This window comes from Oncorhynchus keta, unplaced genomic scaffold (genome assembly GCF_023373465.1).
Source record: "Oncorhynchus keta strain PuntledgeMale-10-30-2019 unplaced genomic scaffold, Oket_V2 Un_contig_2549_pilon_pilon, whole genome shotgun sequence".
Lineage (NCBI taxonomy): Eukaryota > Metazoa > Chordata > Actinopteri > Salmoniformes > Salmonidae > Oncorhynchus > Oncorhynchus keta.
Window position 1 is genome coordinate 85,001 of NW_026284474.1, and position 19,786 is coordinate 104,786.

The 19,786-nt window shown below is 46.2% G+C and overlaps 1 protein-coding gene and 1 long non-coding RNA gene across 3 annotated transcripts in view; one reads left to right on the top strand and one right to left on the bottom strand.

Annotated features, from left to right (window-relative positions):
- Positions 1–19,786, top strand: part of pald1a (phosphatase domain containing paladin 1a) — a gene marked incomplete at its 5' end in the record, with an annotated part of 152,399 nt that overhangs the window by 84,580 nt on the left and 48,033 nt on the right. The gene's annotated exons all lie outside the window — the stretch shown is intronic.
- LOC127922377 (uncharacterized) lies at positions 14,232–16,299 on the bottom strand. Of its 2 annotated transcripts, none has more exons than XR_008111114.1 (3): positions 15,991–16,299; positions 15,524–15,788; positions 14,232–15,364 (listed from the first exon to the last, which is right to left on the bottom strand). It is a non-coding gene; the product is annotated as an uncharacterized LOC127922377 (long non-coding RNA). The 2 variants fall into 2 exon arrangements; XR_008111115.1 differs by having other exon boundaries at positions 14,232–15,152; positions 15,365–15,788.

A 19,786-nucleotide genomic window follows, 5' to 3' on the forward strand; every position in this document is an offset into this window, starting at 1 on the left:
TTTCTTTCTTTTTTTTCTTTATTTTTCTTTCTTTCTCTCTTTGTTTCTTTCTTTCTCTTCTTTCTTTGTTTCTTTCTTTTTCTTTCTTTCTCTCTTTATTTTTCTTTCTTTCTCTCTTTATTTTTCTTTCTTTCTCTCTTTGTTTCTTTCTATCTCTCTTTGTTTCTTTCTTTCTCTTCTTTCTTTCTCTTCTTTCTTTCTTTCTTTTTCTTTCTTTCTCTCTTTCTTTTTCTTTCTCTCTTTCTTTTTCTTTCTTTCTCTCAACACAGCAGCAGTCCAACCCTGCCGCTGCATCCCATCTTTAATAGATTCCACTCTGTGACATATTCTTCTGTAATGTTTTATTCATCGATAGTCTGCAGTGTTTGCAGCTCCATTACCCGTCATAGTAATCATCTCTACATACAGTAACCTCTCATTTATAAACGTGTGGTGTCTTTCTGGAAGGGTAACTGACATAGTAATCATAATGCTGTATATGAGTGTTGAATGAGAAGTCTGTCATCCTCCTTGTAGAATATCTGTCATGGCTGATGATTAGGATCTCTCCTGACGTGTAGTGGAGCCCTCCTGTTCAGCCTCCTGTCCGGCCTCCAGCTCCTCTCGTCTCCTGACGTGTAGTGGAGCCCTCCTGTCCAGCCTCCTGACCAGCCTCCTGACCAGCCTCCTGTCCAGCCTCCAGCTGCTCTCGTCTCCTGACGTGTAGTGGAGCCCTCCTGTCCAGCCTCCAGCGCCTCTCGTCTCCTGACGTGTAGTGGAGCCGTGCTATATCCAGCCTCCAGCGGCTCTCGTCTCCTAACGTGTAGTGGAGCCCTCCTGTCCAGCCTCCAGTGCCTCTCGTCTCCTGACGTGTAGTAGAGCCCTCCTGTCCAGCCTCCAGCGCCTCTCGTCTCCTGACGTTCAGTGGAGCCGTGCTATCCAGCCTCCAGCGCCTCTCGTCTCCTAACGTGTAGTGGAGCCCTCCTGTCCAGCCTCCTGTCCAGCCTCCTGTCCAGCCTCCTGTCCAGCCTCCAGCGCCTCTCGTCTCCTAACGTGTAGTGGACCCCTCCTATCCAGCCTCCTGTCCAGCCTCCAGCGCCTCTCGTCTCCTAACGTGTAGTGGACCCCTCCTATCCAGCCGGCAAGTCTAGGTGATAAACAGAGCCAGATGTGGCTGCTGGAGGGAAGCAGGGCAACGTGAATCAGACACGAGTAACACCCCCCACCCCCTCACCACATAGCCTCTCTCCTCTGTCTGTCTTGGGCTCTTGGCTACTGGTCATGGGGGTTGGTTTGAGGCTTGGGGGATCTCTCCTCCTCTGTTCTCCTGTCCTCTGTCCAGAGGTCTTAATGAAGGGCCTGTAAATCCCTGCCGTAGACCAAATCAAATCAAATCAAATGTATTTGTCACATACACATGGTTAGAATATGTACATAAAGATATATGAATGAGTGATGGTACAGAGCAGCATAGACCAGGCATGACTGAGGCGTTCACACGTTACAGACTCGTTACAGACACGTTACAGACTTACAGCCTGGGATGAGAGGCTCATAACATCCTCTGGCAGGAGGGGAAAGCAAACACAACCCAGCACCTTAGAGGCAGCAGTCCCTCTCTCTGTAGGTCTCTCTCTGTAGGTCTCTCTCTGTAGGTCTCTCTCTGTAGGTCTCTCTCTGTAGGTCTCTCTCTCTGTAGGTCTCTCTCTGTAGGTCTCTCTCTGTAGGTCTCTCTCTGTAGGTCTCTCTCTGTAGGTCTCTCTCTCTGTAGGTCTCTCTCTCTGTAGGTCCCTCTCTGTAGGTCTCTCTCTGTAGGTCTCTCTCTCTGTAGGTCTCTCTCTGTAGGTCTCTCTCTCTGTAGGTCTCTCTCTGTAGGTCTCTCTCTCTGTAGGTCTCTCTCTGTAGGTCTCTCTCTCTGTAGGTCCCTCTCTCTCTAGCTCTCTCTCTGTAGGTCTCTCTCTCTGTAGGTCCCTCTCTCACGCTTTCTCTCTGTAGGTCTCTCTCTCTGTAGGTCCCTCTCTCTGTAGGTCCCTCTCTCTGTAGGTCCCTAATAATCTAATATATGCCATGTAGGTCTCTCTCTGTAGGTCTCTCTCTGTAGGTCCCTCTCTCTGTAGGTCCCTCTCTCTGTAGGTCCCTCTCTCTGTAGGTCTCTCTCTGTAGGTCCCTCTCTCTGTAGGTCTTTCTCTCTGTAGGTCCCTCTCTCAGGTCTTTCTCTCTGTAGGTCCCTCTCTCTGTAGGTCCCTTTCTCTCTGTAGGTCTCTCTCTCACGCTTTCTCTCTGTAGGTCCCTCTCTCAGGCTTTCTCTCTGTAGGTCCCTCTCTCACGCTTTCTCTCTGTAGGTCTCTCTCTCACGCTTTCTCTCTGTAGGTCCCTCTCTCACGCTTTCTCTCTGTAGGTGTCTCTCACGCTTTCTCTCTGTAGGTCCCTCTCTCACGCTTTCTCTCTGTAGGTCCTCTCTCACGCTTTCTCTCTGTAGGTCCCTCTCTCACGCTTTCTCTCTGTAGGTCTCTCTCTGTAGGTGTCTCTCACGCTTTCTCTCTGTAGGTCTCTCTCTCTGTAGGTCCCTCTCTCACGCTTTCTCTCTGTAGGTCTCTCTCTCTGTAGGTCCCTCTCTCACGCTTTCTCTCTGTAGGTCCCTCTCTCACGCTTTCTCTCTGTAGGTCTCTCTCTGTAGGTCCCTCTCTCTGTAGGTCTCTCTCTCTGTAGGTCTCTCTCTGTACGCTTTCTCTCTGTAGGTCCCTCTCTCACGCTTTCTCTCTGTAGGTCTCTCTCTCTGTAGGTCCCTCTCTCACGCTTTCTCTCTGTAGGTCTTTCTCTCTGTAGGTCCCTCTCTCTGTAGGTCTCTCTCATTCTTTCTCTCTGTAGGTCTCTCTCTCACGCTTTCTCTCTGTAGGTCTTTCTCTGTAGGTCCCTCTCTCTGTAGGTCTCTCTCTGTAGGTCCCTCTCTCTGTAGGTCTCTCTCTCTGTAGGTCCCTCTCTCACGCTTTCTCTCTGTAGGTCTCTCTCTCACGCTTTCTCTCTGTAGGTCTCTCTCTGTAGGTGTCTCACACGCTTTCTCTCTGTAGGTCTCTCTCTCACGCTTTCTCTCTGTAGGTCTCTCTCTGTAGGTCTCTCTCTGTAGGTGTCTCTCACGCTTTCTCTCTGTAGGTCTCTCTCTCACGCTTTCTCTCTGTGGGTCCCTCTCTCTCACGCTTTCTCTCTGTAGGTCCCTCTCTCACGCTTTCTCTCTGTAGGTCTCTCTCACGCTTTCTCTCTGTGGGTCCCTCTCTCTGTAGGTCTCTCTCTCTGTAGGTCTCTCTCTCACGCTTTCTCTCTGTGGGTCCTCTCTCACGCTTTCTCTCTGTAGGTCCCTCTCTCACGCTTTCTCTCTGTAGGTCCCTCTCTCACGCTTTCTCTCTGTAGGTCCCTCTCTCACGCTTTCTCTCTGTAGGTCTCTCTCTCACGCTTTCTCTCTGTGGGTCCCTCTCTCACGCTTTCTCTCTGTAGGTCCCTCTCTCACGCTTTCTCTCTGTAGGTCTCTCTCTGTAGGTGTCTCACACGCTTTCTCTCTGTAGGTCTCTCTCTCACGCTTTCTCTCTGTAGGTCTCTCTCTCTGTAGGTCTCTCTCACGCTTTCTCTCTGTAGGTCCTCTCTCACGCTTTCTCTCTGTGGGTCCCTCTCTCACGCTTTCTCTCTGTAGGTCCCTCTCTCACGCTTTCTCTCTGTAGGTCTCTCTCTCACGCTTTCTCTCTGTGGGTCCCTCTCTCACGCTTTCTCTCTGTGGGTCCCTCTCTCACGCTTTCTCTCTGTGGGTCCCTCTCTCACGCTTTCTCTCTGTAGGTCTCTCTCTCTGTACGCTTTCTCTCTCAGGTCTCTCTCTCTGTAGGTCTCTCTCACTCTTTCTCTCTGTAGGTCTCTCTCTCACTCTTTCTCTCTGTAGGTCTCTCTCTCACACTTTCTCTCTGTAGGTCTCTCTCTCATTCTTTCTCTCTGTAGGTCCCTCTCTCACGCTTTCTCTCTGTAGGTCTCTCTCACTCTTTCTCTCTATAGGTCCCTCTTTCACTCTTTCGCTCTGCCTCTCGCTTTCTCTCTCTGTAGGTCTCTCTCTCAAGGTCTCTCTCTTCCTCTCCTTCTCTCTCTCCTCTTTCTTTCTCTCTAGGTCTCTCCCTCTCCTCTCTCTCCTCTTTCTCTATTTCTGTAGGTCTCTCTCTCCTCTTTCTCTCTCTGTAGGTCTCTCTCTCCCTCTCCTTCTCTCTCTCCTCTTCTTCTCTCTCGCTTTCTCTCTCTCTGTAGGTCTCTCTCTCCCTCTCCTTCTCTCCACCCTCTTTCTCTCTCTCTCTGTAGGTCCCCCTCTCCTCTCTCTCCTCTTTCTCTCTCTCTGTAGGTCTCCCTCCTTCTCTCTCCTCTTTCTCTCTCTCTGTAGGTCTCTCTCTCTCCCTCTCCTTCTCTCTCTCCTCTTTCTCTCTCTCTGTAGGTCTCTCTCTCTCTCTCTCCTCTTTCTCTCTCTCTGTAGGTCTCTCTCTCCCTCTCCTCTCGCTCCTCTTTCTCTCTCTCTGTAGGTCTCTCCCTCTCCTCTCTTTCTCTCTCTCCCATCTCTCTGTCAGCTGGAGGTTTCTTGTTTTCCATTGTGAATGTGTGTGGTACAGACAGTAGGTTCTTCATGTTTCAGTATGTAGTGTCTGTTTGATCAGACAGAGTATGTTCTTCATGTTTCAGTATGTAGTGTATGTTTGATCAGACAGAGTAGGTTCTTCATGTTTCAGTACGTAGTGTACTGTAGTCTGTTTGATCAGACAGAAATACTATTTCCTTTGTACTTTTAGATCTGAGAATCATGACTCCTCTTAAGTTCAATTCTGCAACACAAGACTGTACCTGTTATCTTAAGCTACCATTTGTATTTTAAGCTACCATCAGCCCCTCTTTCTCTCCATCTTCATTTCTCTCCAGCTCCCTCTTTCTCTCCATCTCCCTCTTTCTCTCCATCTCACTCTTTCTCTCCAGCTCCCTCTTTCTCTCCAGCTCCCTCTTTCTCTCCATCTCCCTCTTTCTCTCCAGCTCCCTCTTTCTCTCCAGCTCCCTCTTTCTGTCCATCTTCATTTCTCTCCATCTCCCTTTTTCTCTCCAGCTCCCTCTTTCTCCCCAGCTTCCTTTCTATTCCCTCCTGCTCTCTCCAACCCCCTCACTTACTATCTTGACCGTGTGTGTGTGTGTTTAAAGAAAGGCCCTCATGGTTTGGACGGCGCAATGGAAAAATATTTTGAGAATCGGGAGAATGTTGTGAGCAGGTTTTTTGAGGTTAGGTTATGGACGTCATCAGGAAGAGAAGGGAGGGAGGGATTGGGCTAGAGCCACTAAGTTGGACCAAGTTAAAGGGACCATCACAAAACGAACTGATGGACAGGAGCGAGGGAAAGAGGGGGAGAGAGACAGAGCAGGACAGGGGGAGTGAGTGAGGGACAGAGAGAGAGTGAGTGTGGGACAGGGACACAGAGAGAGGAAAGGAGCGAGAGGGAGGGATTCTGTGTTGATTCATTCTCCACTACACATTACTCTCTGAACCTGTGTTGATTCATCCCCCACTACACCAGTAGTCTAAACATGACTCTCTGAACCTGTGTTGATTCATCCCCCACTACACCAGTAGTCTAAACATTACTCTCTGAACCTGTGTTGATTCATCCCCCACTACACCAGTAGTCTAAACATTACTCTCTGAACCTGTGTTGATTCATCCCCCACTACACCAGTAGTCTAAACATGACTCTCTGAACCTGTGTTGATTCATCCCCCACTACACCAGTAGTCTAAACATGACTCTCTGAACCTGTGTTGATTCATCCCCCACTACACCAGTAGTCTAAACATGACTCTCTGAACCTGTGTTGATTCATCCCCCACTACACCAGTAGTCTAAACATGACTCTCTGAACCTGTGTTGATTCATCCCCCACTACACCAGTAGTCTAAACATGACTCTCTGAACCTGTGTTGATTCATCCCCCACTACACCAGTAGTCTAAACATGACTCTCTGAACCTGTGTTGATTCATCCCCCACTACACCAGTAGTCTAAACATTACTCTCTGAACCTGTGTTGATTCATCCCCCACTACACCAGTAGTCTAAACATTACTCTCTGAACCTGTGTTGATTCATCCCCCACTACACCAGTAGTCTAAACATATAGCCTATAGCCTGATTACTGCTGTAGGTGAGGCTATTTACCTATAGCCTGATTACTGCTATAGGTAAAGCTATGTACCTATAGCCTGATTACTGCTGTAGGTGAGGCTATGTACCTATAGCCTGATTACTGCTATAGGTAAAGCTATGTACCTATAGCCTGATTACTGCTATAGGTAAAGCTATGTATCTATAGCCTGATTACTGCTGTAGGTAGGCTATGTACCTATAGCCTGATTACTGCTATAGGTAAAGCTATGTACCTATAGCCTGATTACTGCTATAGGTAAAGCTATGTACCTATAGCCTGATTACTGCTATAGGTGAGGCTATGTACCTATAGCCTGATTACTGCTATAGGTAAAGCTATGTACCTATAGCCTGATTACTGCTATAGGTAAGGCTATGTACCTATAGCCTGATTACTGCTATAGGTAAAGCTATGTACCTATAGCCTGATTACTGCTATAGGTAAAGCTATGTACCTATAGCCTGATTACTGCTGTAGGTAAAGCTATGTACCTACAGCCTGATTACTGCTGTAGGTGAGGCTATGTACCTACAGCCCGATTACTGCTGTAGGTGAGGCTATGTACCTACAGTGGCTTGCGAAAGTGTTCACCCTCCCTTTCCATTTTTCCTATTTTATTGCCTACAAAACCTGGAATTAAAATGGATTTGGGGGGGATTTGTACCATTTGATGTACACAACATGCCTACCACTTTGAAGATGCAAAATAAAAAATAATACAAGAAAACAGACCAGCATAACTATTCGCCACCTTTTGCAGCAATTTCAGCTGTCTCTTGGGGTATGTCTCTATAAGCTTGGCACATCTAGCCACTGGGATTTTTGCCCATATTCTTCGAGGCAAAACTGCTCCAATTCCTTCAAGCTGGAAGAGTTCCGCTGGTGTACAGCAATCTTTAAGTCATACTACAGATTCTCAATTGGATTGAGGTCTTGGCTTTGACTAGGCCATTCCAAGACATAAAAAAACGTTTCCCCTTAAATCACTAGAGTGTTGCTTTAGCAGTATGCTTTGGGTCATTGTCCTTCTTTGAAGGTGAACCTCCGTCCAAGTCTTAAATCTCTGGAAGACTGAAACAGGTTTTCCTCAAGAAATTCCCTGTATTTAGCGCCATCCATCATTCCTTCAATTCTGACCAGTTTCCCAGTCGATGGAAAAACATCCCCACAGCGTGATGCTGCCACCACCATGCTTCACTGTGGGGATGGTGTTCTCGGGGTGATGGGAGGTGTTGGGTTTGCGCCAGACATAGCATTTTCTTTTATGGCCAAAAAGCTCAATTTTAGTCTCATCTGACCACAGGACCTGTTTGGGGAGTCTCCCACTTGCCTTTTGGCGAACACCAAACGCGTTTGCTTATTTTTTTCTTTAAGCAATGGCTTTTTTTTCTGGCCACTCTTCTGTAAAGCCCAGCTCTGTGGAGTGTACGGCTTAAAGTGGTCCTATGGACAGATACTCCTATTGCCTATTGATTGCCATACCTCCTTTATCCTACCTCATTTGTACACACTGTACATATATATTTTTTCTATTGTATTACTGACTGTATGTTTGTTTATTCCATGTGTGACTCTGTGTTGTTGTTTGTGTCGCACTGCTTTGCTTTATCTTAGCCAGGGCACAGTTGTAAATGAGAACAAGTTCTCAACTAGCCTACCTGAATAAATAAAGGTGAAATAAATACATAAATAAATAAACATTTAGGGGCTTCATAGCGAAGGGGATGAATACATACGCACCCATCACTTTTCAGTGTTTTCAGTGTGGTCCTTCTGTAGCTCAGTTGGTAGAGCATGGCGCTTGTAACGCCAGGCTAGTGGGTTCAATCCCCGGGACCACCCATACGTAGAATGTATGCACACATGACTGTAAGTCGCTTTGGATAAAAGCGTCTGCTAAATGGCATATTATTATTATTATATTATTTATTTTTTATAATTTTTTGGAACACGTCATTTTTTAAATTTCACTTCACCAATTTGGACTATAATGCACATGTCCATTACATGAAATACAAATAAAACCCCATTTTAAATGACCGGTTGTAATGCAACACAATAGAAACACTGACAAGGGGGACGAATACTTTTGCAAGGTGCTGTATACCCTCCTGGATGACTGCTAGAGACGCAGGTTCTTATACAGCCTGCGTGTTTCCCAAATGGCACACTATTCCCTATAGAAGTAGTGAACTGTGAAGGGAATAGGGTTGCCATTTGGGACACAGACCCTGGGGGGCTGCTCAGCTTTTAGCACCGAGCCATGAAAGGGCCTCCAGTTCTTAGACTACTCAGTCAGAGCAGAGGAGGGATGGGGGGGATGGGAGAGGAGAGAGAGGTGTTGTTTTTATTCCTTATTCTCAGACTTTCACATGCCAGTGCCAACGGTAATATTTCTAGTAGCCAGTCTAGTCCACGGAAAGCCTTTATTTGGACTGGATCGCCTGGTCCTCCGAGGTGCAGGAATGTGAGACAGGTGCAGGAGTGTGAGACAGGTGCAGGAGTGTGAGACAGGTGCAGGAGGACCAGGTGAGCTTTGGGACGCTGTACTGTACTGCCCTCCCTTTAGTAATGTCTCTCCCAAATGGTTCCCTATTCCCTATATAGTACACTACTTTAGACCAGAGTCCTATTCCCTATATAGAGCACTACTTTAGACCAGAGCCCTATTCCCTATATAGAGCACTACTTTAGACCAGAGCCCTATTCCCTATATAGTGCACTACTTTAGACCAGAGTTCTATTCCCTATATAGTGCACTACTTTAGACCAGAATCCTATTCCCTATATAGTGCACTACTTTAGACCAGAATCATATTCCCTATATAGTACACTACTTTAGACCAGAGTCCTATTCCCTATATAGTGCACTACTTTAGACCAGAGTCCTATTCCCTATATAGTGCACTACTTTAGACCAGAGTCCTATTCCCTATATAGTGCACTACTTTAGACCAGAGTCCTATTCCCTATATAGTGCACTACTTTAGACCAGAGTCCTATTCCCTATATAGTGCACTACTTTAGACCAGAGTCCTATTCCCTATATAGTGCACTACTTTAGACCAGAGTCCTATTCCCTATATAGTGCACTACTTTAGACCAGAGTCCTATTCCCTATATAGTGCACTACTTTAGACCAGAGTCCTATTCCTATATAGTGCACTACTTTAGACCAGAGTCTATTCCCTATATAGTGCACTACTTTAGACCAGAGTCCTATTCCCTATATAGTGCACTACTTTAGACCAGAGTCATATTCCCTATATAGTGCACTACTTTAGACCAGAATCATATTCCCTATATAGTACACTACTTTAGACCAGAGTCCTATTCCCTATATAGTGCACTACTTTAGACCAGAGTTCTATTCCCTATATAGTGCACTACTTTAGACCAGAGTCCTATTCCCTATATAGTGCACTACTTTAGACCAGAGTCATATTCCCTATATAGTGCACTACTTTAGACCAGAATCATATTCCCTATATAGTGCACTACTTTAGACCAGAGTCATATTCCCTATATAGTGCACTACTTTAGACCAGAATCATATTCCCTATATAGTGCACTACTTTAGACCAGAGCCCTATTCCCTATATAGTGCACTACTTTAGACCATAATCCTATTCCCTATATAGTGCACTACTTTAGACCAGAGCCCTATTCCCTATATAGTGCACTACTTTAGACCAGAGCCCTATTCCCTATATAGTGCACTACTTTAGACCAGAGTTATATTCCCTATATAGTGCACTACTTTAGACCAGAGTTATATTCCCTATATAGTGCACTACTTTAGACCAGAGTCATATTCCCTATATAGTGCACTACTTTAGACCAGAGTCATATTCCCTATATTTTGATACTCAGGTTTGATACTCAGATCATATTGAACCTGTCTACTGGGTAGAGGACAGTGGGGTTTGACTCTCTTATCCAGAGTCACTACAGTAGTGAGTCATTTACCTTAAAGATGCAGTCTTGGATATAAAGCATAGAGTACAAACTGGAAGTCACAACATATCATATACTACTGTAGTGGCTCTGGATAAGAGAGTCTGCTAAATGACTCACTACTGTAGTGACTCTGGATAAGAGAGTCTGCTAAATGACTCACTACTGTAGTGACTCTGGATAAGAGAGTCTGCTAAATGACTCACTACTGTAGTGACTCTGGATAAGAGAGTCTGCTAAATGACTCACTACTGTAGTGACTCTGGATAAGAGAGTCTGCTAAATGACTCACTACTGTAGTGGCTCTGGATAAGAGAGTCTGTTAAATGACTCACTACTGTAGTGACTCTGGATAAGAGAGTCTGTTAAATGACTCACTACTGTAGTTACTCTGGATAAGAGAGTCTGCTATATGACTCACTACTGTAGTGACTCTGGATAAGAGAGTCTGCTAAATGACTCACTACTGTAGTGACTCTGGATAAGAGAGTCTGCTAAATGACTCACTACTGTAGTGACTCTGGATAAGAGAGTCTGCTAAATGACTCACTACTGTAGTGGCTCTGGATAAGAGAGTCTGCTATATGACTCACTACTGTAGTGACTCTGGATAAGAGAGTCTGCTATATGACTCACTACTGTAGTGACTCTGGATAAGAGAGTCTGCTATATGACTCACTACTGTAGTGTCTCTCGATAAGAGAGTCTGCTAAATGACTCACTACTGTAGTGACTCTGGATAAGAGAGTCTGCTATATGACTCACTACTGTAGTGTCTCTCGATAACAGAGTCTGCTAAATGACTCACTACTGTAGTGTCTCTGGATAAGAGAGTCTGCTATATGACTCACTACTGTAGTGTACTCTGGATAAGAGAGTCTGTTAAATGACTCACTACTGTAGTGTCTCTCGATAAGAGAGTCTGCTAAATGACTCACTACTGTAGTGACTTTGGATAAGAGAGTCTGCTAAATTACTAAATTGTCAAAAGGAAGAGAAAAGCAGGACCAGAGTTGACCACAGTCCTTGGTCTGACCACAGTACTTGGTGTGACCACAGTCCTTGGTTTGACCACAGTCTTTGGTTTGACCACAGTACTTGGTGTGACCCTGGAGACACTGCTGGCCGGCGCCAACTGGAATCATGATGTTCCCTTGACCTGTCTGTGTGGTGCGTCCTTTTCTCTCCTCTCCATTCTTCTCTTCTCCATTCCTCTCCATTCTTCTCTTCTCCATTACTCTCCTCTCCATTCCTCTCTCTTCATTCTTCTCTTCTCCATTCCTCTCTATTCCTCTCCTCTTCATTCTTCTCTTCTCCATTCCTCTCCATTCCTCTGCTCTTCATTCTTCTCTTCTCCATTCCTCTCCATTCCTCTCCATTCTTCTCTTCTCCATTCCTCTCCATTCTTCTCTTCTCCATTCCTCTCCTCTCCATTCCTCTTCTCCATTCTTCTCTCTCCATTCCTCTCCTCTCCATTCTTCTCTTCTCCATTCCTCTCCTCTCCATTCCTCTCCTCTTCATTCTTCTCTTCTCCATTCCTCTCCATTCCTCTCCATTCTTCTCCTCTCCATTCCTCTCCATTCCTTCCATTTCTCTTCTCCATTCCTTCCTCTCCATTCCTCTCCATTCTCCATTCCTCTCTCTCTCCATTCCTCTCATCTCCATTCATTTCTTCTCCATTCCATTCTCTTCTCCATTCCTCTCTCCATTCTTCTCTTCTCCATTCCTCTCCATTCTCCATTCCATTCTTCTCTCTCCATTCTTCTCTTCTCCATTCCTCTCCTCTCCATTCTTTCTCTCTCCATTCCTCTCCTCTCCCTCTCCATTCTTCTCCTCTCCATTCCTCTCCTCTCCATTCCTCTCCATTCTCTCCTTCATTCCTCTCCATCTCCATTCCTCTCCTCTCCATTCCTCTCCATTCCTCTCCTCTCCATTCTTCTCCATTCCTCTCCATTCCATTCTCCATTCCTTCATTCTTCTCCATTCCTCTCCTCTCCATTCATTCTTCTTCTCCATTCCTCCATTCCTCTCCATTCTTCTCCTCTCCATTCCTCTCCTCTCCATTCCTCATTCTTCTCCTCTCCATTCCTCTCCTTCCATTCCTCTCCTCTCCATTCTCTCTCTCATTCTCTCCATCTCCTTCTCTTCTTCTCTTCTCCATTCTCTCCTCTCCATTCCTCTCCTCTCCATTCCTCTCCTCTCCATTCTTCTCCTCTCCATTCCTCTCCTCTCCATTCTTCTCTTCTCCATTCCTCTCCTCTCCATTCCATTCTTCTCTTCTCCATTCTCTCCATTCCATTCCTCTCTCCATTCTTCTCTTCTCCATTCCTCTCCTCTCCATTCTCCATTCTTCTCCATTCCTCTCCTCTCCATTCCTTCTCCATTCTCCATCCATTCTCTCCTCTCCATTCCTCTCCTCTCCATTCTTCTCCTCTCCATTCCTCTCCTCTCCATTCCTCTCCTCTCCATTCCTCTCCTCTCCATTCTTCTCTCCTCTCCATTCTTCTCTCCTCTCCATTCCTATCCATTCCTCTCCTCTCCATTCCTCTCCTCTCCCTCTCCATTCTTCTCTCCTCTCCATTCCTCTCTTCTCCATTCTTCTCTTCTCCATTCCTTTCTTCTCCATTCTCTCTCTCCATTCTTCTCTTCTCCATTCCTCTCCATTCTTCTCTTCTCCATTACTCTCCTCTCCATTCCTCTCCTCTTCATTCTTCTCTTTTCCATTCCTCTCCATTCCTCTCCTCTCCTCTCCATTCTTCTCCTCTCCATCCCTCTCCATTCCCCTCCTCTCCTCTCCATTCTTCTCTTCTCCATTCTTCTCCTCTCCATTCTTCTCCATTCCTCTCCTCTCCATTCTTCTCTTCTCCATTCCTCTCCTCTCCATTCCTCTCCTCTCCATTCCTCTCCTCTCCATTCCTCTCCTCTCCATTCCTCTCCTCTCCATTCCTCTCCTCTCCATTCCTCTCCTTCTCCATTCCTTTCTTCTCCATTCCTTTCTTCTCCATTCCTCTCCTCTCCATTCCTCTCCTATCCATTCCTCTCCTCTCCATTCTTCTCCTATCCATTCCTCTCCTATCCATTCCTCTCCTCTCCATTCTTCTCTTCTCCATTCTTCTCTTCTCCATTCCTCTCCTCTCCATTCCTCTCCTCTCCATTCCTCTCCTCTCCATTCCTCTCCTCTCCATTCCTCTCCATTCCTCTCTCTCCTCTCCATTCTTCTCCTCTCCATTCTTCTCCTATCCATTCTTCTCCTCTCCATTCTTCTCCATTCCTCTCCTCTCCATTCTTCTCTTCTCCATTCTTCTCTTCTCCATTCCTCTCCTCTCCATTCCTCTCCTCTCCATTCCTCTCCTCTCCATTCCTCTCCTCTCCATTCTTCTCCTCTCCATTCTTCTCCTCTCCATTCTTCTCCTCTCCATTCCTCTCCTCTCCATTCCTCTCCTCTCCATTCCTCTCCTCTCCATTCCTCTCCTCTCCATTCTTCTCTCTCCTCTCCATTCCTCTCCTCTCCATTCCTCTCCTCTCCATTATTCTTCTCTTCTCCATTCTTCTCCTCTCCATTCCTCTCCTCTCCATTCCTCTCCTCTCCATTCCTCTCCTCTCCATTCCTTTCTTCTCCATTCCTCTCCTTTCCTTTCTTCTCCATTCCTCTCCTCTCCATTCCTCTCTTCTCCATTCCTTTCTTCTCCATTCCTTTCTTCTCCATTCCTCTCCTCTCCATTCCTCTTCCTCTCCATTCCTCTCCTCTCCATTCCTCTCCTCTCCATTCCTCTCCTATCCATTCCTCTCCTCTCCATTCCTCTCCTCACCTCCCCACCCCGTCTTCTCCTCTGCCCTTCCCTACCCTTGCCAACTCCCCTTCTCCCTTGGCCCTCCTCTACCCATTCCCCTGCTCCAACCCCCTCCTCCCCTCCCCTCCTCCCCTCCCCTCCCCTGCTCCCATCCCATCCCCCTCTTGCCCTCCGCTGTGGCCCCAGGAGGAAATCATTTGGGAATGTACCAACTAGCTGTCCTAGGCACTACACGGAGTGACACATGCACGCAAGCAAGCACATACGCTTGACCTCTCATTGCCTCTGTCTGTGTGTCTGGAGAGAGAGAGCAGGAATAACCACAGTGTTAGGAGCATTCTGCCTCCCACTAGCTGTGGTGGTTATGGGATCTGAGGGGTCCTGCACTGTTCCGGGTCCATGTGGGTTTACTTCTCCCAATAAAGTCAAATCGGCAACAACATTCCATTCTTCACTGACACCATGACCAATGTGGAATAAATACCTTTTAGGAATAGAGGTGTCTGTAGTCCAACTCTTTATATGTAGAACAAATACCTTTTAGGAATAGAGGTGTCTGTAGTCCAACTCTTTACATGTAGAACAAATACCTTTTAGGAATAGAGGTGTCTGTAGTCCAACTCTTTATATGTAGAACAAATACCTTTTAGGAATAGAGGTGTCTGTAGTCCAACTCTTTACATGTAGAACAAATACCTTTTAGGAATAGAGGTGTCTGTAGTCCAACTCTTTATATGTAGAACAAATACCTTTTAGGAATAGAGGTGTCTGTAGTCCAACTCTTTACATGTAGAACAAATACCTTTTAGGAATAGAGGTGTCTGTAGTCCAACTCTTTATATGTAGAACAAATACCTTTTAGGAATAGAGGTGTCTGTAGTCCAACTCTTTACATGTAGAACAAATACCTTTTAGGAATAGAGGTGTCTGTAGTCCAACTCTTTATATGTAGAACAAATACCTTTTAGGAATAGAGGTGTCTGTAGTCCAACTCTTTACATGTAGAACAAATACCTTTTAGGAATAGAGGTGTCTGTAGTCCAACTCTTTATATGTAGAACAAATACCTTTTAGGAATAGAGGTGTCTGTAGTCCAACTCTTTACATGTAGAACAAATACCTTTTAGGAATAGAGGTGTCTGTAGTCCAACTCTTTATATGTAGAACAAATACCTTTTAGGAATAGAGGTGTCTGTAGTCCAACTCTTTACATGTAGAACAAATACCTTTTAGGAATAGAGGTGTCTGTAGTCCAACTCTTTACATGTAGAACAAATACCTTTTAGGAATAGAGGTGTCTGTAGTCCAACTCTTTACATGTAGAACAAATACCTTTTAGGAATAGAGGTGTCTGTAGTCCAACTCTTTACATGTAGAACAAATACCTTTTAGGAATAGAGGTGTCTGTAGTCCAACTCTTTATATGTAGAACAAATACCTTTTAGGAATAGAGGTGTCTGTAGTCCAACTCTTTATATGTAGAACAAATACCTTTTAGGAATAGAGGTGTCTGTAGTCCAACTCTTTACATGTAGAACAAATACCTTTTAGGAATAGAGGTGTCTGTAGTCCAACTCTTTACATGTAGAACAAATACCTTTTAGGAATAGAGGTGTCTGTAGTCCAACTCTTTACATGTAGAACAAATACCTTTTAGGAATAGAGGTGTCTGTAGTCCAACTCTTTATATGTAGAACAAATACCTTTTAGGAATAGAGGTGTCTGTAGTCCAACTCTTTACATGTAGAACAAATACCTTTTAGGAATAGAGGTGTCTGTAGTCCAACTCTTTACATGTAGAACAAATACCTTTTAGGAATAGAGGTGTCTGTAGTCCAACTCTTTATATGTAGAACAAATACCTTTTAGGAATAGAGGTGTCTGTAGTCCAACTCTTTATATGTAGAACAAATACCTTTTAGTGTCTGTAGTCCAACTCTTTAATGTAGAACAAATACCTTTTAGGAATAGAGGTGTCTGTAGTCCAACTCTTTATATGTAGAACAAATACCTTTTAGGAATAAAGGTGTCTGTAGTCCAACTCTTTACATGTAGAACAAATACCTTTTAGGAATAGAGGTGTCTGTAGTCCAACTCTTTACATGTAGAACAAATACCTTTTAGGAATAGAGGTGTCTGTAGTCCAACTCTTTACATGTAGAACAAATACCTTTTAGGAGTAGAGGTGTCTGTAGTCCAACTCTTTAAACACTGTACTGTCTACCAGGGTTAGTGTTAATTAAGACTAGGATGGACCACCAGCCATTAAACACTGTACTGTCTACCAGGGTTAGTGTTAATTAAGACTAGGATGGACCACCAGCCATTAAACACTGTACTGTCTACCAGGGTTAGTGTTAATTAAGACTAGGATGGACCACCAGCCATTAAACACTGTACTGTCTACCAGGGTTAGTGTTAATTAAGACTAGAATTAACACCCAATAGAACAACATTGATCAGACAGGGCTTCATACTGGGATTTGAGTTACACACACACACACACACACACACACACACACACACACACACACACACACACACACACACACACACACACACACACACACACACACACACACACACACACACACACACACACACACTGTACATGAAGAGCCTTGTGTATTGACTTGCAATATCACCACAGTGTTGGGTTTTGTTCTTAACTGACTTGCCGAGTTAAATAAAGGTTAAAGGTTAAATTAAATAAAGGTTAAAGGTTAAATTAAATAAAGGTTAAAGGTTAAATTAAATAAAGGTTAAATTAAATAAAGGTCAGAAGAGGGGAATGGGACCTCCCCCCCCCCAAACATGATGGTTCTGTTTTAGAACAAAACGATTGGGGGGGATGTAATTTCCGAGCCCTGGTTCAAAACACCAGCTGTATTAATGTGGACGTTTTTGTAACCTAATGACGATGTTAAAAGACCGCAGTTCCTATTGCTTTCACTTGACCTCTTTTCACATTCATTCTTCAGGCAGGATATGATGGACACATTCCTTCAGATAGATGTGTATCAGTTCCCACTCAGCTGCTCCGCTCCTGGCCCCTCCCGTTCCTAACTCTGACTGTGTCCCAAAACGGCACCCTATATTGCCTACATAGTGCACTACAGAACCCGCATAGGGTTCTCGTAAAAAAGGGAATATAGGGTGCCATCTGGGACACATCTGTGATTTGATCAGCAGCAGCACGGCCGGCGACTGGGAAGAGGTGAAAGAAAGGACTAGATCTGTGGAAATCATTAACGTAAAGAAATGTCATCTCCATCCTCTCTCTGAATGTGTCCCAAAATGGTATCCTGTTCCCTACATAGTACACTACCAATAGGGCTCTGGTCCAAAGTAGTGCACTGTGTAGGGAATAGGGTGCCATTTGGGACGATCTCTCTCCTGCCTGTCTGGTTCCATCCAGAGGCTCTGTGCTCCTTTTAAAAAGCAACTAGGGGCACTGCTATGATGATCCATAAAGACCAGCTCTGCAGCTTGAGGCCACATGATATATAGCTTTAATTACCCTGCTACCGTCTGACTGGCTGTCTGGCTGGCTGACTGGCTGGCTGGCTGACTGGCTCTCTGGCTGGCTGACTGGCTCTCTGGCTGGCTGACTGGCTGGCTGGCTGGCTGACTGGCTCTCTGGCTGGGGTTATTTTTAGAAAAATGGTGGTGTTTATGAAAAAGTGTCTATGGATGAGGGTGTCCAGACTGCCTGGGGTTTCAGGGGACGGGGACGTGAACAACCTCTGGGACGCGAACAACCTCTGGGACGCGAACAACCTCTGGGACGTGAACAACCTCTGGGACGCGAACAACCTCTGGGACGCGAACAACCTCTGGGACGTGAACAACCTCTGGGACGCGAACAACCTCTGGGACGCGAACAACCTCTGGGACGCGAACAACCTCTGGGACGTGAACAACCTCTGGGACGTGAACAACCTCTGGGACGCGAACAACCTCTGGGACGTGAACAACCTCTGGGACGTGAACAACCTCTGGGACGCGAACAACCTCTGGGACGCGAACAACCTCTGGGACGCGAACAACCTCTGGGACGTGAACAACCTCTGGGACGCGAACAACCTCTGGGACGTGAACAACCTCTGGGACGTGAACAACCTCTGGGACGTGAACAACCTCTGGGACGTGAACAACCTCTGGGACGTGAACAACCTCTGGGACGCGAACAACCTCTGGGACGTGAACAACCTCTGGGACGTGAACAACCTCTGGGACGTGAACAACCTCTGGGACGGAACAACCTCTGGGACGAACAACCTCTGGGACGTGAACAACCTCTGGGACGACGAACAACCTCTGGGACGCGAACAACCTCTGGGACCGCGAACAACCCTGAACAACCTCTGGGACGTGAACAACCTCTGGGACGTGAACAACCTCTGGGACGAACAACCTCTGGGACGTGAACAACCTCTGGGACGTGAACAACCTCTGGGACGCGAACAACCTCTGGGACCTCTGGGACGAACAACCTCTTTGAACAACCTCTGGGACGTGAACAACCTCTGGGACGTGGAACAACCTCTGGGGACGTGAACAACCTCTGGGACGCGAACAACCTCTGGGACGTGAACAACCTCTGGGACGGAACAACCTCTGGGACGCGAACAACCTCTGGGGAACAACCTCTGGGACAACCTCTGGGACGCGAACAACCTCTGAACAACCTCTGGGACGAACAACCTCTGGGACGCGTGAACAACCTCTCTGGGACGTGAACAACCTCTGGGACTCTGGGGCGAACAACTGGGACGAACAACCTCTGGGACCTGAACAACCTCTGGGACCTGAACAACCTCTGGGACGTGAACAACCTCTGGGACTGAACAAGAACAACCTCTGCCGAACAACCTCAGGGACGTGAACAACCTCTGGGACGAACAACCTCTGGGAACAACCTCTGGGGGAACAACCTCTGGGCGAACAACCTGAACAACCTGGGTGAACAACCTCTGGGACGCGAACAACCTCTGGGACGTGAACAACCTCTGGGACGTGAACAACCTCTGGGACGCGAACAACCTCTGGGACGTGAACAACCTCTGGGACGTGAACAACCTCTGGGACGTGAACAACCTCTGGGACGTGAACAACCTCTGGGACGTGAACAACCTCTGGGACGTGAACAACCTCTGGGACGTGAACAACCTCTGGGACGTGAACAACCTCTGGGACGTGAACAACCTCTGGGACGTGAACAACCTCTGGGACGTGAACAACCTCTGGGACGCGAACAACCTCTGGGACGTGAACAACCTCTGGGACGCGAACAACCTCTGGGACGCGAACAACCTCTGGGACGCGAACAACCTCTGGGACGTGAACAACCTCTGGGACGTGAACAACCTTGCCAGAGGGGAAATTTTATCCCGTGTCGATGCAAAAATAAAGTGGCACAGTGAGAGGGATGGGATTTCATTACTGCCAAGCACAAAACAACTGAGGCTCTCTGGATCTGACACTTCTATGCACCGCAGTGTGTGTGTGTGTGTGTGTGTGTGTGTGTGTGTGTGTGTGTGTGTGTGTGTGTTGTGTGTGTGTGTGTGTGTGTGTGTGTGTGTGTGTGTGTGTGTGAGAGAGTAGGAATGAGGCCTGTCAATTCAAATATTGCTGGCATTCATTCATGTTTCCTTTTCTTCTTCTTCTTGTGTGATAACCTTTGACCTTTCTCCATATTCAGTAGGTCATGTCATTAACGGCAGCGTTTGTCATCTGGAGTGGCAGGTCAATCAGCTCCTAAAGGTCAATGGGTCCTCGACAATCTTTTATTTGATTTTGAAGGATAGTACTTTCGATTATCCTTTGACCTTTCTCCATATTCAGTAGGTCATGTCAT